Here is a 15,571-nt window from a genome sequence, read left to right as displayed (position 1 = left end):
GAAGCTTCCATGGTTTGGAGAATGAGGCGAAGGTTGTTTGGCAAGGTGTGGGAATGCAATGGTGGAACAAGCTAAGGAAAGGGTCACCGTGTGAGTAAGGGTGTGTGAGAACTAGTGATTAGTGTAAGGAGAAGTGTTTGGAAGGTTTTAGGAATTAGCACTAGGGATACTGGAAGTAACAGGTTACGCTCCGGAGGTCTAGAAGACAATCAGGTGTCGCACTATAAGAGTTAGGAAACCAGAGAAGAAGCACAAAGGTATCAGGACTGTCTGGAACAGCCATAGCTTAGGGGAAACGTTTTGGGAGATGCTTGAATGAGTCGAGCGATAGGAACGGTGTGGCATCATGATGAAAATGCGGTATGGAATTCTGCGAGGTGGATGGACAAGGAAGATGTTTGCAAAGGATCAGTTTGTGTATATAGGACACCTCCGGCAGCATAGAAAGAACAAGAATCGCAGACACTCTCTACCTATCAAAGCCTTATTATTTGAGCCACAACCCGTCAATTGATTATATCTCACCATCAAGACCTGTGATTACTTCAAAAAAACCACTACATTATTCTCTTGAGTATTCCCAAGACCCTAGTATTTTTATTTTTTTCAAGTAATACTTTATCATAGTGAAGGAGTATAATCATTTAAAAATGCTAATTGCTGGTGTACGTTTTGGGTTGCACGAATCATATGGCACTCGATCTTGATGAATTTACTCCTCGATGATAGGAGAGATGGGTAGGCGATGGTAAACGAGGAAACCTACAGCGACACGGTGTTTCGCTGTGTGAGTGCTGTGCTTGGCGGTCTCGATGAATATTGAAATGCAAGGCCTCTATGTTCATAAGGCCTGGCACCTAGCTGCTGGAAGAGGTTTCCTGCTTACATGGATGGCACCCGCCGGGAACTATGCCATGATGCTTTGAGTTAGGTGGCATGTAAACGTTTTGACTGATTAATATATAAGACTTGGCGTACTTCATGCACTAAGTTAGCCGGCTTTATGGTAGACGATATAGGGTGTTTTTTCCTAGAGTGCAAAGGTTTGTGCGGTAGAGTATCATACCATTAGATAGCGATCAAAGAGGTGCGGCATTCCTGCAGATGGGGTATCCACAAATAGGGTGTGATTATCAAAGATTTTGGGGAGATTGATTGGACGCTCGCTAAGTGTCAGGAGGTTGCACAAATGACCCCCGCTTTTCTTCAGCCCCTAGGAATTCTAGGCATTGGCTGCCTCCATCACCCATCGTCCACCATCTATCGCACGCAATATCCTGAGCAGCAAAGCACTGGAAATGTCTCAATATCTTAGCAACAATATCAACTCCCTGAACACCGTGACGAATAACTTTATTATTGCCGACGATCGATCTAGTATTCTAGCCTGGTTATCCCCGCTAGATCCTAGGTTACGGCATCGGGACATCCGAGACCGCCGAGTCGAGAATGTAGGGGAATGGGTCTTACAGACTGAGGAATATAGAAGCTGGTACGCGGGTAGTGGGGGAAGCGAATTGGATAATGCGGTTTTGTTTTGCTACGGAGACCCGGGGGTGGGTAAAACATATATTAGGTAACAAGGACGAATATCGGCGAATGGAAGAAAATTTCAACTGCTGACAAGCCGCGATTTTAGCTCATTGGTGATAGACAGATTGTGTGATCAGGCCAAAGGACGAAATGCTGCAGTTGCATGTTTTTACTGTGACTTTGCGGCCCAAAAGGAGCAGTCGTCGACAAACATTCTGGGTGCCCTGCTCAAACAGGTTGTGGGCGGAATGGGAGCGGTGCCCGGTGAAATAGCACAAGCGTATGAGGACCAGAAAAAGGTCATTGGTGGACGGGGACCGCAGCTTGCCGATACTGTGAAGATGCTGCAAACAACCTCTTCCGAAAAGCATACATTCATATGCATTGATGCTATAGATGAATGTGCGGAGGGATATCGAGTGAAGCTTCTTGATTCTCTTAATCAAATTATTCAAAAGTCTCCTGGCACTCGAATATTCGTGACAGGAAGACCGCATATTCGACCTGAGATTGGAAGGCGTCTTACGGGAAGAGTGGCGGGTGTATTGATAAGTCCCAAGAGAGATGATGTTGTCAGATATACTCAATCAAAGCTGGGGGAAGACATGAACCCAGAAGCGATGGACAGTAGTCTGGAGGCGGATATGATGAAGAAAATTCCTGAAGATATTTCTGGGATGTACGTGGAAGCAAGGACACTGTGAAAGTTACCTCTAGTTATCCGCTGACAGATAGATATCTAGATTCCTGCTGGTCGCGCTGAATATCGATGCGATCCTGCAAGAAATTACGATCCGTCGCAGGCGACAAAAGCTCAACGCAATGACTGATGGGTCGGGGTTAGGGGATGTTTACGGCGCAACGCTGGATCGGATAACTAGACAGGGTGGGGAGAGGTCTCGGCTCGGGATAGCAGCATTGATGTGGATCTCACACTCGGAGCGGCCCTTGAAGCCCGATGAACTATGTCACGCTCTAGCAGTGGAAATAGGGTCGCCGAATCTCGATGGCGACGATGTTCCATCAATAGGGATATTACTAGTCTGTTGCCAAGGACTTGCTGTCGTTGACAAAGAGTCTAACACTGTCCGGTTGATCCACTTTACACTTCAAGAGTACCTCCGGGCTCATCCAGAACTTTTTGGTTCAGCTCACTCGACAATTGCAGAAACCTGCCTAAGTTATCTGAGCTCACAGCAGGTTAAAGCTCTTTCGGCCAGTCCATCTCCTGATATCCAAAGCACACCCTTCCTTGAATATTCATCTCTATATTGGGGAACCCACGCAAAAAGGGACCTTTCGGATCGCGCGAAATTTCTTGCGCTGAAGCTATTTGGCGACTACAGTAATCACATACCCACTGAGATCTTCTTGCGTGCACAGGAGCCGTTCTTGTACCCTTGTAAATACAATCAGCCTTCCCTGTTCACGAGCCTACACTGTGCATCCGCCTTCGGGATTGTTGAGATTGTAGCTGCTTTGGTAGAGGCGGAGGGTTGTTGTATTAACCAGGGAGACTGGATGGGTAATACACCCCTCATGTGGGCTGCTCGGAATGGACACGAGGAAGTGGTGAAAATACTACTCGGGCGGGGCGAAGCCAACGCCGACAAACCAGATTGGTACGGCCGAACACCGCTCTGCTGTGCTGCTGAGTATGGGCACGAGGGAGTTGTGAAATTATTGCTCGGGCGGGACGACGTCAACCCCAACAGGCCAGATGGGGACAGCCAAACTCCGCTCTGCTGGGCTGCTTGGAAAGGGTACGAGGGAGTGGTTAAAATACTGCTTGGACGGGACGATGTCAACCCCGACAAAATAGACGATGACGGCCAAACACCACTCTGCTGTGCTGCTTGGAATGGGCACGAGGGAGTGGTGAAAATACTGCTCGGGCGGGACAACGTCCACCCCGACAAACCAGATAATGGCGGCAAAACACCACTCCAGTTGGCCACTGCGCGTGGCCATGCGGGCGTCGTAGCACTACTACAGCCAGCATCTACTGGCCCCAGCACTACCTAGGACCGTGGAGGCACCGCCCTCATGGCCCCTTCGAATACGGATAACCTATGTTCCATTTTCGCGAGGACCTCAAGAGCCCCATAAATATCTCTCTCGCCACCACTGCCTCCCCCCCACTCCCGACCAATCTCCTCCTGTTTGGATCCAAATTCTACCTTGTAGTAGTTGTTTTCTTTTCCTTCGAGACTAACCCTGCCAGGGGGGCTCAGCTCAAATACCTCCTTCTGGTTGCGGGAAATCCCATGCAATGCAAGTGTAAATGTCTGCCACGTACCCACCCAAACCTTTAGAGAGATTATGTTACCGGTGTGTGGTGAGTCGGGGTTTGTCGGTTTCTGTTTGTAATTTAGAGTTTGGTGCTGGTGGGGAGCCATTTCTATTACGCTGAGATGAGCCCTTGCGGTTCAAAATTTCCATCAAACGTAATTTTATTCTTTTCTAGTTGTAAATCCTCTTTGCATATTTGCCTATTTATTTTTTCTACGATTTATCTCTTCTCCTTTCCTACTCTTTAACCTATAGACCCTGGGATTCTTAAGAGATGGGAAAAAGATAATATGAAGCGGAAGTGTTTCCGGCACTCACAAAAGGTGGCCCAAAAACCGGCTATTAACGAAGGTATTATGGCAATTGGTTTGCACCATGGGCATGGCTCGGCGAAGACTGGTTGAGTGCCGCGGCTCCTCCAGTTGTGGGCTCGATGGTGTAGTGAGACTGGGAGGCTGTCTACACCTTTTCTTGCTCGTCAAGGAAAATTTATACTCGAGTACACTATGTGGTGTTTTAACAGTAAAATTAGCACCCGTTCCTTGAGCGCCATTTGAGCTCGGTAACTCGGCTCGAGGCAAAGCGCATTATGCATACTGTAACCTTGAATTTAGGGCGCAGAGCACTTCGCGTACGCAGGAATATTTTCCCTGGTCCGTCTGCACTCAACTTCTCCACAACACTACACTGGGAGTCTCATTCAATAATCAATTAAAAATGACCTCCTCACGCTCATCTTTGCGAAAAACCCCATTTTATCATTACCATTTCCAACATTCGATCCCAAAGCAAGTTGAGTGACAGCCGGTGATGCGAGTATTAAACAACCGAGAAGGGAGCGGTGGTGTCCAAGCTACGATACCTTGTTTGGAGATGAGAGCGCTTAAGTGTAATAGTGTATGCGGACGAAATAAAGCGGAGTTATGTCTTATTTTACTAGTGATTTACCGGTAGTGGTAATTTCGTTTGCTTGGGGGTACAGATGCTAAAGGCGTCGTCAGTGTGGCAATTTATTTCGGGGTATGTGGTTCACCGGAGATCCGCTGTATTCTCTCGGTTAGTTAGTTTAGTGGTGAACCCTGGATCCTGAAATGGCCGCAGTCTCTGATAGGAGACCATTCATGGGCGTATTAGACAACTCTTGGTATCACTGGGTACGCGTGGGTTGGCAGCCAAACGGTGTGATACTCGATTTTGGTGAATTTACTTCTCCGTTATGGGAGAGTGACTGGCGCGACCTACCGGTACTTGTGTACTCGGGGCAGGGGTTAAGTATTGGGACAAACGGGTATAGAGAGGGCTTGTCAACAACGGGGTTTACGGCAGCGGTCTGGACACTGCTGACTCCAATCGTATGGTTGGACAATGGTGCAAAGATCGTATTTGAGATCCTAACTAGAGAAATATTCTCGCAAAGGAAAATAAGGAACAAAAAAGAACGAAAGACTGCTTGACCCAAACACAGGTAACAGAAGAGAGAGAGACTAATTGGATGATGAACGAAAACAACTAACAAAGGGAAAACAGGCGGCCTTTTATCTTCTCTGGATCATCCAGATACTTTTCCGCATACTTCCAGTGTACGGCATGCTGAGTTCTCCTTCGCGTTCGACTTCTCCAGCTCCCATTTGCTATTCCTGCCAAGGATGGGATTATTTGACCGAGGGTACATTCTGACTGAGGGTAAGAGTATGACCGAGGATATTCCTATCCGCGGTATCTCCACATGATAGGGGTGGCACCTTCAAAAAGGGTTGTCGTAGGTGTTGTCGTAAGTGGTATTTGATGTGTATGACTAACCTGTGGTCAAACATATAATAATATGATATTATTATGATAGAGGCACCTGAGTGCTGTACGAGTAGTTGGGATGTCGAGAGGGTTAGGGGTCGTCACGCGAAAATACGCAGACCCCCCGATCTGCGTATATTTGGGTTAGGGTTGTTGAGTCTTTTCCTTAAGGGAAAAATATGCAGCCAGCAGCTGAAAAAGATTTCCTTCCAACAAGGGCCAGTGCAAAAATTCCTTCATTCGTATAAGCAGAGATGCCTAGATACCTAAAAAGGAGAATAACATCGCCTGTATAATAGCCAAGCCAATAAATAGACATCTCGTTTACCCTCACAGGCATTTGCATACGGAGGTATCACCTAAGTTTTGTATGTTACACACGCAGCGAGCATCATGTTAGCAACCGGTGTAACATACAAAACTTTGGAGCGGAACATAGTACAAGGGTAACCCATGAAGTCATAGTACAGAGCAGGGGGGGTCATTCTCCATTGTAAAGGCAACTTTGGCACAGTTGAAAAAGTCTGTGTTTAAGTGTACTGGATTTATTTTAAACAATAAATCGCCAATTTCACATACTTATTCCAGCACCAATACCAAAACTAAAAATAGGATAACTTCATAGGATGTTCAGAGAATGTTTATGCTACTCTACTATGATTGAAACCTCAAATAATATAAATTCTCTGAAGAGTAGTAGTATTAAACCTGTCCTCAAAATTGTGCCAAGACTATTGTTTTTGCTAGCAAAACTGTGTCTTGGCAGAGTTTGAAAGTTCAACTGCATACTACTCTTGAAAGGTTAGGAATTGAGTAGCGATTTTTAGATAGAAATAGTGTCCTTACCACTTCCAGTAGTTCTATGAAGAGTTTGTATTTTTGTGAATTTTTTCTCATGAAAAATCTTGGATTGAAGAGTTCTGATTTGGACAAAAATATGGTACACTTCTTGCAAGTGCTGTACCACTGCTCTCTAACCACTGATCCCTGCTCTGTACCATGACTTCATGGGTTACCCTTGTACCTCCGTAGACATTCCCCCCTGTTTGTCCAGATACTTAACCCCTGACGCGAGTACCGTACAATACTCGTACTGCGACACCGCGCTGCGTTGCGCTGTACGAGGTACAGTACTCAAGTACTCAGTATTCGAGTACAAGTATGAGTGCTGTGCTTGGCAGTCTCGATAGATATGGAAACGCAAGGTTTCTAGACTACCGTAGAGTGCTTTCAAACGGCCGGCACCTGGCCGCGGTAAGGGGTTCCGGCTTGTATTGATAGCTTAAAGAGCTATGCTATGATGATTGGAGTTAGGTGATACGTGAGCTTTTCGGCTGATTCAATTTATGCTCGAGTAAGGCTTGATGTGCGGTACTCCATGCGCAAAGCTAGCCGATTCTACCGTACCGTAGACGCTGAATGGTGTTTGTCCCTCGGAGTGGAAAGATTCATTTTGTATCTCAGGATCGCAATCAAAGAAGTGTGGGCTCTACACATGCGGTGGCCACAAACAGGGCGTTATTGGCAGAGACTTTGGGGAGATTGATTGGACGCTGACTAAGTATCAGGAGGCTGCGCAAATGGCCCCGCTTCCCTTCAGCCCCCAGGAATTCCAGTCGTCGACTGCCTCCATCACCCATCGTCCACCATCTATCGCCCACAATATCCTGAGCAGCAAAGCACTGAAAATGTCTCAATCTCTTAGCAACAATATCAACTCCCTGAACACCGTGACGAATAACTTTATTGTTCCCGATGATCGATCTAATATCCTAGCCTGGTTATCCCCGCTAGATCCCAGGCCACGGCATCAGGACATCCGAGACCGCCGAGTCGAGAATGTAGGGGAGTGGGTCTTACAGACTGAGGAATATAGAAGCTGGTACGCAGGTAGTAGGGGAAGCGAATCGGTTTTGTTTTGCTATGGGGATCCGGGGGTGGGGAAAACATATATTAGGTAAAGTGGATTAACTTTGAGGAACGTACGAAAAAATGGCAAGTACTGACATGCCGCGATGTTAGCTCATTGGTCATAGATAGATTATGCGATCAGGTCGGAGGACGAGATCTTGCCGTTGCATGTTTTTACTGTGACTTCGCGGCCCAGAAGGAACAGTCATCGACGAACATGCTGGGCGCCTTGCTCAAACAGGTTGTGAGTGGAATGGGGGTGGTGCCAGGGGAAATAGCGCAAGCATATGAAGACCAGAAAAAAGGAATTGGTGGACGGGGACCGCAGCTTGCTGATGTTGTGAAGATGCTGCAAACAGCATCTTCCGAAAATCATATATTCATATGCATCGATGCTATGGATGAATGTGCGGAAGGATATCGGGTCAAGCTTCTCGATTCGCTCAATCAAATTATTCAAAAGTCTCCCAACACTCGAATATTTGTGATTGGAAGACCGCACATTCGACTTGAGATCGGAAGGCGTCTTTCGGGAAGAATGACGAGCGTATCAATAAGTCCTAGGAGAGATGATATTGTTAGATTTATTCATTCAAGGTTGGGGGAGGACACGAACCCAGATGCGATGAATAGCAACCTGGAGGCAGATATGCTGAAGAAAATCCCTGAAGAAATTTCTGGAATGTACGTAGAAGCGAGAATACTGTGAAAGCTACCTAGAATTATACACTGACAAATAGATATCTAGATTCCTGCTGGTTTCGCTGAATGTGGATGCGATCCTGCAAGAAACCACCATCCGTCGCAGGCGGCAAAAGCTCTTGGAAATGACCTATGGCTTAGGGTTAGCAGATGTTTATGGTGCAACGCTCGATCGGGTAAAGGGACAGGGTGGAGAGAAATCTCGGCTTGGCATGGCTGCATTGATGTGGATCTCCCACTCCGAGCGGCCCCTAAAGGCTGATGAACTATGTCACGCTCTAGCTGTGGAAATAGGGTCGCCGAGTCTTGATGGCGACAATGTTCCTTCAATAGGGATATTACAAGCCTGCTGCCAAGGGCTGGTTGCCGTGGATAAGGAGTATTCCGTAGTCCGGTTAATCCACTTTACACTTCAAGAATATCTCCGGGCTCATACTGAGCTTTTTGGCACAGCTCACTCGACAATTGCAGAAACCTGCTTAAGTTATCTGAGCTCACAGCAGGTTAAGGCCCTTTCGGCCAGTCCATCTCCTGACCTCGAAAGCACACCCTTTCTCGAATATTCATCTCTATATTGGGGAACCCACGCAAAAAGGGATCTTCGGGATTGCACGAAACTTCTTGCGCTGAAGCTATTTGGCGACTACATTAACCACATATCTGCTAAGCTCTTCTTACGAGAAGAGGAACTGCACTTGTACGCTCTTAATTACAATCAACCTTCCTTGTTCACTAGTCTACACTATGCGTCCGCCTTCGGGATTTTTGAGATTGTAGCTATTTTAGTAGAGGCGGAGGGTTGTTGTATTAACCAGGGGGACTGTGTGGATAATACACCCCTCGTGTGGGCTGCTCGGAATGGACACGAGGAAGTGGTGAAAATGCTACTCGGGCAGGGCGATGCCAACGCCGACAAACCAGGTAGGTACGGCCGGACACCACTCTGCTGTGCTGCTTTGAATGGGCACGAGGGAGTGGTGAAAATACTGCTCAGGCGGGATGACGTGAACCCCAACGGGCCGGATGGGGACAGCCAGACTCCACTCTGCTGGGCTGCTTGGAATGGGCACGAGGGAGTGGTGAAAATACTAATTGGACGTGACGATGTCAACCCCGACAAAGCAGATCATAAGGGCCAAACACCACTCTGTTGTGCTGCTCACAATGGGCATGAGGAAGTTGTGAAAATGCTGCTCGCACAGGACGGCGTCAACCCCAACAAACCAGATAAGTACGGCTCGACACCACTCTGGTTGGCTGCTATGTATCACCATGCGGGAGTCGTAGCACTACTGCGGCAAACATCTGCTGGCCTCAGCACTGCCTAAGTCCGTGGGGGCACCCCCTCATGGCCCCATCGGATACGGATAACCTATGTGCTATTTCCACGGAGACCGCAACAACCCTATAAACACCTCTGTCGCCACCATTCCCTCCCTCCTCTCGCTCCTGACTAACCTCCTGTTAGCCCGGGCGCTGCCATCCATCGTAGTAGTTGTCCTCTTTCTCCCCCTTCCGGACCAAGCCTGCCATGGCACCTCGGCTCAAATACTTCCTTCTGGTCGCAAGAAATCCCCCGCAATGGGTGTACATATCTATCACTTACCCACCCAGATCTTTTACAGAGCTTATCCTACCCATGTATACTCGGGTCAAGGCCCGTCAGTTTCTGCTTGAAATCTAGAGTTTGGTACGGTTGGGAGCCATTTATGTCACTAAGATGAGCGCATGCGGTTCAAAATTTCCATCGCATGTAATATTATTCATTTTTAGTTGTGAATTCTCTTTGCATATTTGCATCTTCATTTTTCTACCATTCATCTCTTCTCCTTTCTCACCCCCCAAAGTGTAGGCCCGGGAACTGTAAAGAGATGGGGGAAAAATATGAAGTGGAAGCGTTTCTGGAACTCATGAATGGTGACCTAAAGGCCAGCTATTAGCGAAGGTATTGCGGTGATTGGCTTCCGCCATGGGGATGGCTCGGTGTAGACTGTACTGTACTCGCGTGCCACTGCCCTTCCAGGTATGAGCTTAAAGGTGGAGCTAGGAGGCTGTCTACTTCTTTTAGCCTTGCTAATCAACGAGCATTTATATAGCCAGCCGTGTTTTAACCGTGAAATTTGCTGGATTTAGTGAGAGGAAGATAGTGAGTTGTGGTTGTTCGTCGAAGTTCCCTTTGTTTTGAGCTGTGACGAATTTTTGGAAATGATTCTCCGGGTATGTCTTTTCTTATTCCGCAGGGTGCAGGGGAATGGGGATATTCATGGAGGAAGACTGGTGTGTGTGGTGATCCATAGAAGGATCAAGATGACCGGATTGTGCTCGATATATACTCCTGCCTTTACCGTCTTTTAGTTTATAGAGACTGTGCCCGCGGTTTTCCTTTCTTATCACACCGCAGCAAATCCCACAACGGCAAAGTCCCGTTCCCGCTTACTCCACCGCTGCGGGTTTTAGTCATTATTTATCCAATAAGGCTAGTACCTATTCCATGGGCGCCATTTAAACTCGGGGACTCGGCACGAAGCCAAACTCTTTATGCATGGCCTTGGCCTTGGATGTAGATCAGGTGCGTGGCCTATGAGAGCAGTACTTCGCGTACGCTAGAATATTTCCCTGGCCCGTCAACAATCAGCTTCTCCTAAATACACTACCACACACTATCATACTAGAGTTTATTTCCTGGACGGGGCTCAACAACTTCTGTTGCGACCCCTACTTCCTTTAGTCACCGATGCGTCGTTCGAATGCTCAATATTCATACGCTCTTTGTTAGCTGCCGCCAGGGTTCCTGGAGCATAGGGTATCCTACCCCCAATTTGACATCAGTAAGTTAATCGGATCTCCCACAGCACTGCGCAAGATCAACTTTGGAGCAAATTTGGAGGGACATTCCATAGTATCTGTTTGCACACCACGTCCTCTTTTTCCGCCGGCAATCCATGCCACGTTCGAGTAGGGCGTCAAGAGTACAATCTCTCGAGTCAGGTAGGGAAAAACCTTGCCATGCCTGAGGGGATTAGTGTTCGGATATCACCGGAAGCTACCGTATTGTAATCAGCTGATGCCTTTCCACAGATTGCAGCTGAAAGATAAGTTACAATACGGGGTAAAACGAGATCCCTATTAAAAAATCCGATAATTAGTAATGCAGTCATTTCCGTGGGCTGTCCATCTTGCAAAAGTACCTGAGAAATTGAGTTTTTTTGTGGCGAGGGGGGTTTTCATTGCTGAACCGCGGAGCCCGGAGCACGGTTAGGTACGGGCCTAAACAGGAGGCTTTGGTAGTATATGAGGAGGATTGTGTGCAGGGGGTGTTGGTGAGGAGGAGTCAGATTGAACCCATGATATCCTTATCCGCCATTCCGGGTTCAATTGTGCGTTTAAAAACCTAAATTGTGTTTACTCTTCCTTGACATTCGAATCCTAAACCTGGTCGAGTGACAGCCTGTGACGACAGGGTCTCCGTCGCTTAGTTTAGCGGTACACCTCGGATGCAGAAATATGCCATGCTCTAGTGGGAGGATATTCATTGGGATTTTCAGCTGTTCTTTGGATCACTGGTTGCCTTAGTCATCGAACGATATTTGGGTTTGAGGAATTTACGCCGTCGTTAGCCGGATGGTATATAGGAATATATGCAACAACGCGCTTGTTTCCGCACCGCGCTGCATCTTACGAATACTGCGCTTGGCGGCCTCATTGAATATCAAAAAGTGCGCTGCCCATCTTCACAGGACGTGAAAGATACAAGGTTGGGGGAGCGGGTTTCCGGCTTGTATTGACAGGGCGAACAATTATTCTGCGGGGCTTTGAGCTAGGTGGTATGTAATTCTAAGGCTTAATGTATTGTACTGTACTTTTGTGCCAAGCCAGCCGGCTCCAGCATAAGCGGTCTAGGATGCTCGTTGGTTGGGGTGCAAGATTGGAGCTGCGCGGCAGGATAGAAGCTGGAAGGGCGTTGGACTCCTATCTCACAGGGACAAGTACCGGTAGGGTGTTGGCCAGATTTGGGGTACTGTACCGGTAGAATGATTCAGTAGCCTCAGGTGCAGTAATAATGAGGTTCCACAAGTGGCCCCGCCTTTCTTCAGCCCCCAGGAATTCCAGTTGTCCAAGGTTTCCATCATCCATCATCCATCATCAATATCCCCGGCAGCAACACACGGAAAATGTCCCAATCTTTCAGTAATAATATCAACTCTTGGAACACGTTTAACGTATCGAATAACTTTGGCGTTACCGATGACCGATCGAATATCCTAACCTGGCTATCCCCCCTAGAACCCAGGTTACGACATCAGGATATCCGAGACCGCCGAGTCGAAAATGTGGGGGAATGGCTGCTGCAAACTGATGAATATAGAACCTGGTACTGTACGCGGGTAGTGGGGGAAGCGAATCCGATAACGCGATTTTATTTTGCTACGTGGATCCGGGGGTGGGCAAAACATATATTAGGTAACAAGGGCAAACCTCGAGGAATGGAAGGAAAATGGCGGCTACTGACAAGCCGTGGTGTTTAGTTCATTAGTGATAGACAGCTTGTGTGATCAGGTCGGAGGACAAAATGCGACCGTTGCGTGTTTCTATTTTGACTTCGCAGTCCAAAAGGAGCAATCCCCTACGAGCGCGCTGCGTGCCCTGTTGAAGCAGTTGGTTGGCGGACTGGAGGAGACTCCGGAGATCTCACAAGCCTATCAGGACCAGAAAAATGCCATTGGTGGGCGGGAGCCGGGACTTCCCGACATTGTAAATATGTTACAAACCGTCTGTGCCAAAAAGCGGTCGTTCATATGCATCGACGCATTAGATGAATGTCTGATAGGACACCGAGTCAAGCTTCTGGGTTTGCTCAATAAAATCCTCGAAAGGTCTCCAGGAACTCGGATATTTGTGACAGGAAGACAGTACATTCGACCTGAGATTAGAAGGCGACTTTCCAGAAGGGTAGTGAGCGGATGCATAAGTCCCAAGGGAGATGATGTTGTTAGATATATCCGTACGAGGTTAGAAGAGGATGCAAACCCAGATGCGATAGAGAAGAGTCTGGAGGCAGCTATCCTGACGAAAATTCCTGAGGATATTTCTGAAATGTAGGTGGAATCAACAGTACAGGGGAAGCTACCTCGAGCTGTCCACTGACAGATATATATCTAGATTCCTTCTGGTCTCGCTAAATATGGATGCGATCCTACAAGAAACCACGATCCATCGCAGGCGACAAAGGCTCAACGCAATGACCGATGGCTTGGGGTTAGGGGATGTGTATGGTGCAACGTTGCATCGGATAAAGGGCCAAGGTGGGGAGAAATCACGGCTCGGCATTACGGCTTTGATGTGGATCTTCCATTCGGAGCGGCCCTTAAAGCCCGATGAACTATGCCACGCACTAGCGGTGGAAGTAGGGTCGCCGAATATCGATGCCAACAATGTTCCGTCAATCGGGATCTTGCTCGCCTGCTGTCAAGGACTTGTTGTCGTTGACAAGGAGCCTTCCACGGTCCGGCTACTCCACTTTACACTTCAAGAGTACCTCCGGGCTCACCCCGAGCTTTTTGGCACAACTCACTCGACGATGGCAGAAACTTGCTTAAGTTATCTAAATTCGGAGCAGGTCAGGGCTCTTCCGGCTAGTCCCACTCCCGATCTCCAAAGCATACCCTTCCTGGAGTACTCTTCTATATATTGGGGATTGCATGCCAGAAGGGACCTTTCGGATTACGCGAAACAGCTTGCGCTAAAGCTATTTGACGACTATAATAACCACATATCTACTAAGATTTTCTTGCGGGAACAGAAATGGCAGTGGTACAATGTTAATTTTGACCAACCTTGTCTGTTCAATGGCCTACACTGTTCATCCGCCTTCGGGATTGTCGATATTGTAGCTGATTTGGTAGAGGTGGAAGGTTGCGATATCAACCAGGAAGACTGTGTGGGTAATACACCTCTCGTATGGGCTGCTCAGAGTGGGCACGAGAGGGTGGTAGAGATACTACTCGGACGGAACGATATCAACCCCGACAAACCAGATGAGTACGGCCAAACACCACTTTGCTGTGCCGCCCAGGACGGGCATGTGGGAGTGGTGAAAGTACTATTCGGGCGGGGCGACATCAACCCAGACAAGCCAGATAATGGTGGCCAAACACCGCTCTGTTGTGCTGCAGACAATGGACACGAAGGGGTGGTCAATATACTGCTCGGACGGGGTGACGTGAACCCTGACAAACCAGGCGGGGACGGTCGAACACCACTTTGTTGCGCGGCTTGTAATGGACACGCGGGATTGGTGAAGACGCTACTCCAACGGGGCGACGTCAACCCCGACAAACCTGATAATGACGGGCAACCACCACTCTCCTGTGCTGCCTGGAATGGGCACAAAGGAGTGGTGAAAACACTACTCGAACGGGGTGGCGTCGACCCCGACAGACCTGATCACGACGGCCAAACGCCACTCTGCTGTGCTGCTTGGAATGGCCACGAGGAAGTGGCGAAAATACTACTCCAACGAGGTGACGTCCACCCCAACAAACCAGATAACAACGGCCGAACACCACTCTGCTGTGCTGCTAGGAACGGACACGAGGGAGTGGTGAAAATGCTTCTTGGACGTGACAACGTCAACCCCGACAAGCCAGATAAGTACGACCGGACACCGCTCTGGTTGGCTACTATATGTGCCCATCCGGGAGTGGTAGCTTACTATAGCCCATAGCATCTACTGTCCTAGCACGGCCAAAGGCCGCGGAGGCGCCGCCCTCGTAATCCTCCCTAGTACCGAGAACCTATATTCAATTTCTACAAGACCTCAATAGCCCCACCAGCACATCTCTTATAATACCATCATTGTCTCCCTCCTCTCACCCTAAACCAGTCTCCTCTTGCTGGGCCAGATTCTGCCTTGTAGCAATTGTCGTCCTTCTTTTTCTGGGGTATGCCTACCACAGAAATTCAGCCTAAATATATTCTCTTGGTCAAAGGAAATGACACACGATGAGAAGGCATATACCTCTCACATTCCCACCCCGGCCTCTATATAGATATTCTTATGTAGTCGGCCTAACAAATTTTAGGCCGACTACATGCTTAAATACTTCCTTCTGGTTGCAGAAAATCCCACGCAATGGAAACCCCACGCAATGGGAGTGTACATATCTATCAGATACCCACCCAGATGTTTTATAGAGATTATCTTACCTACGTATAGTCGGGTCGGGGTTTGTCAGTTTCTGTTTTTAATCTAGAGTTTGGTGCTGGTGGGAAGCCATTTCTGTTACACTGATATAAGTCAGTGCGGTTCAAATCTCCATCAGGTGTCATATTATTCTTTTCT

The sequence above is a fragment of the Tuber melanosporum genome (genome assembly GCF_000151645.1).
Source record: "Tuber melanosporum whole genome shotgun sequence assembly, scaffold_4, strain Mel28".
NCBI lineage: Eukaryota > Fungi > Ascomycota > Pezizomycetes > Pezizales > Tuberaceae > Tuber > Tuber melanosporum.
The sequence above is the reverse complement of the archived record's forward strand: the minus strand, read 5'-3'. Positions refer to the sequence as shown.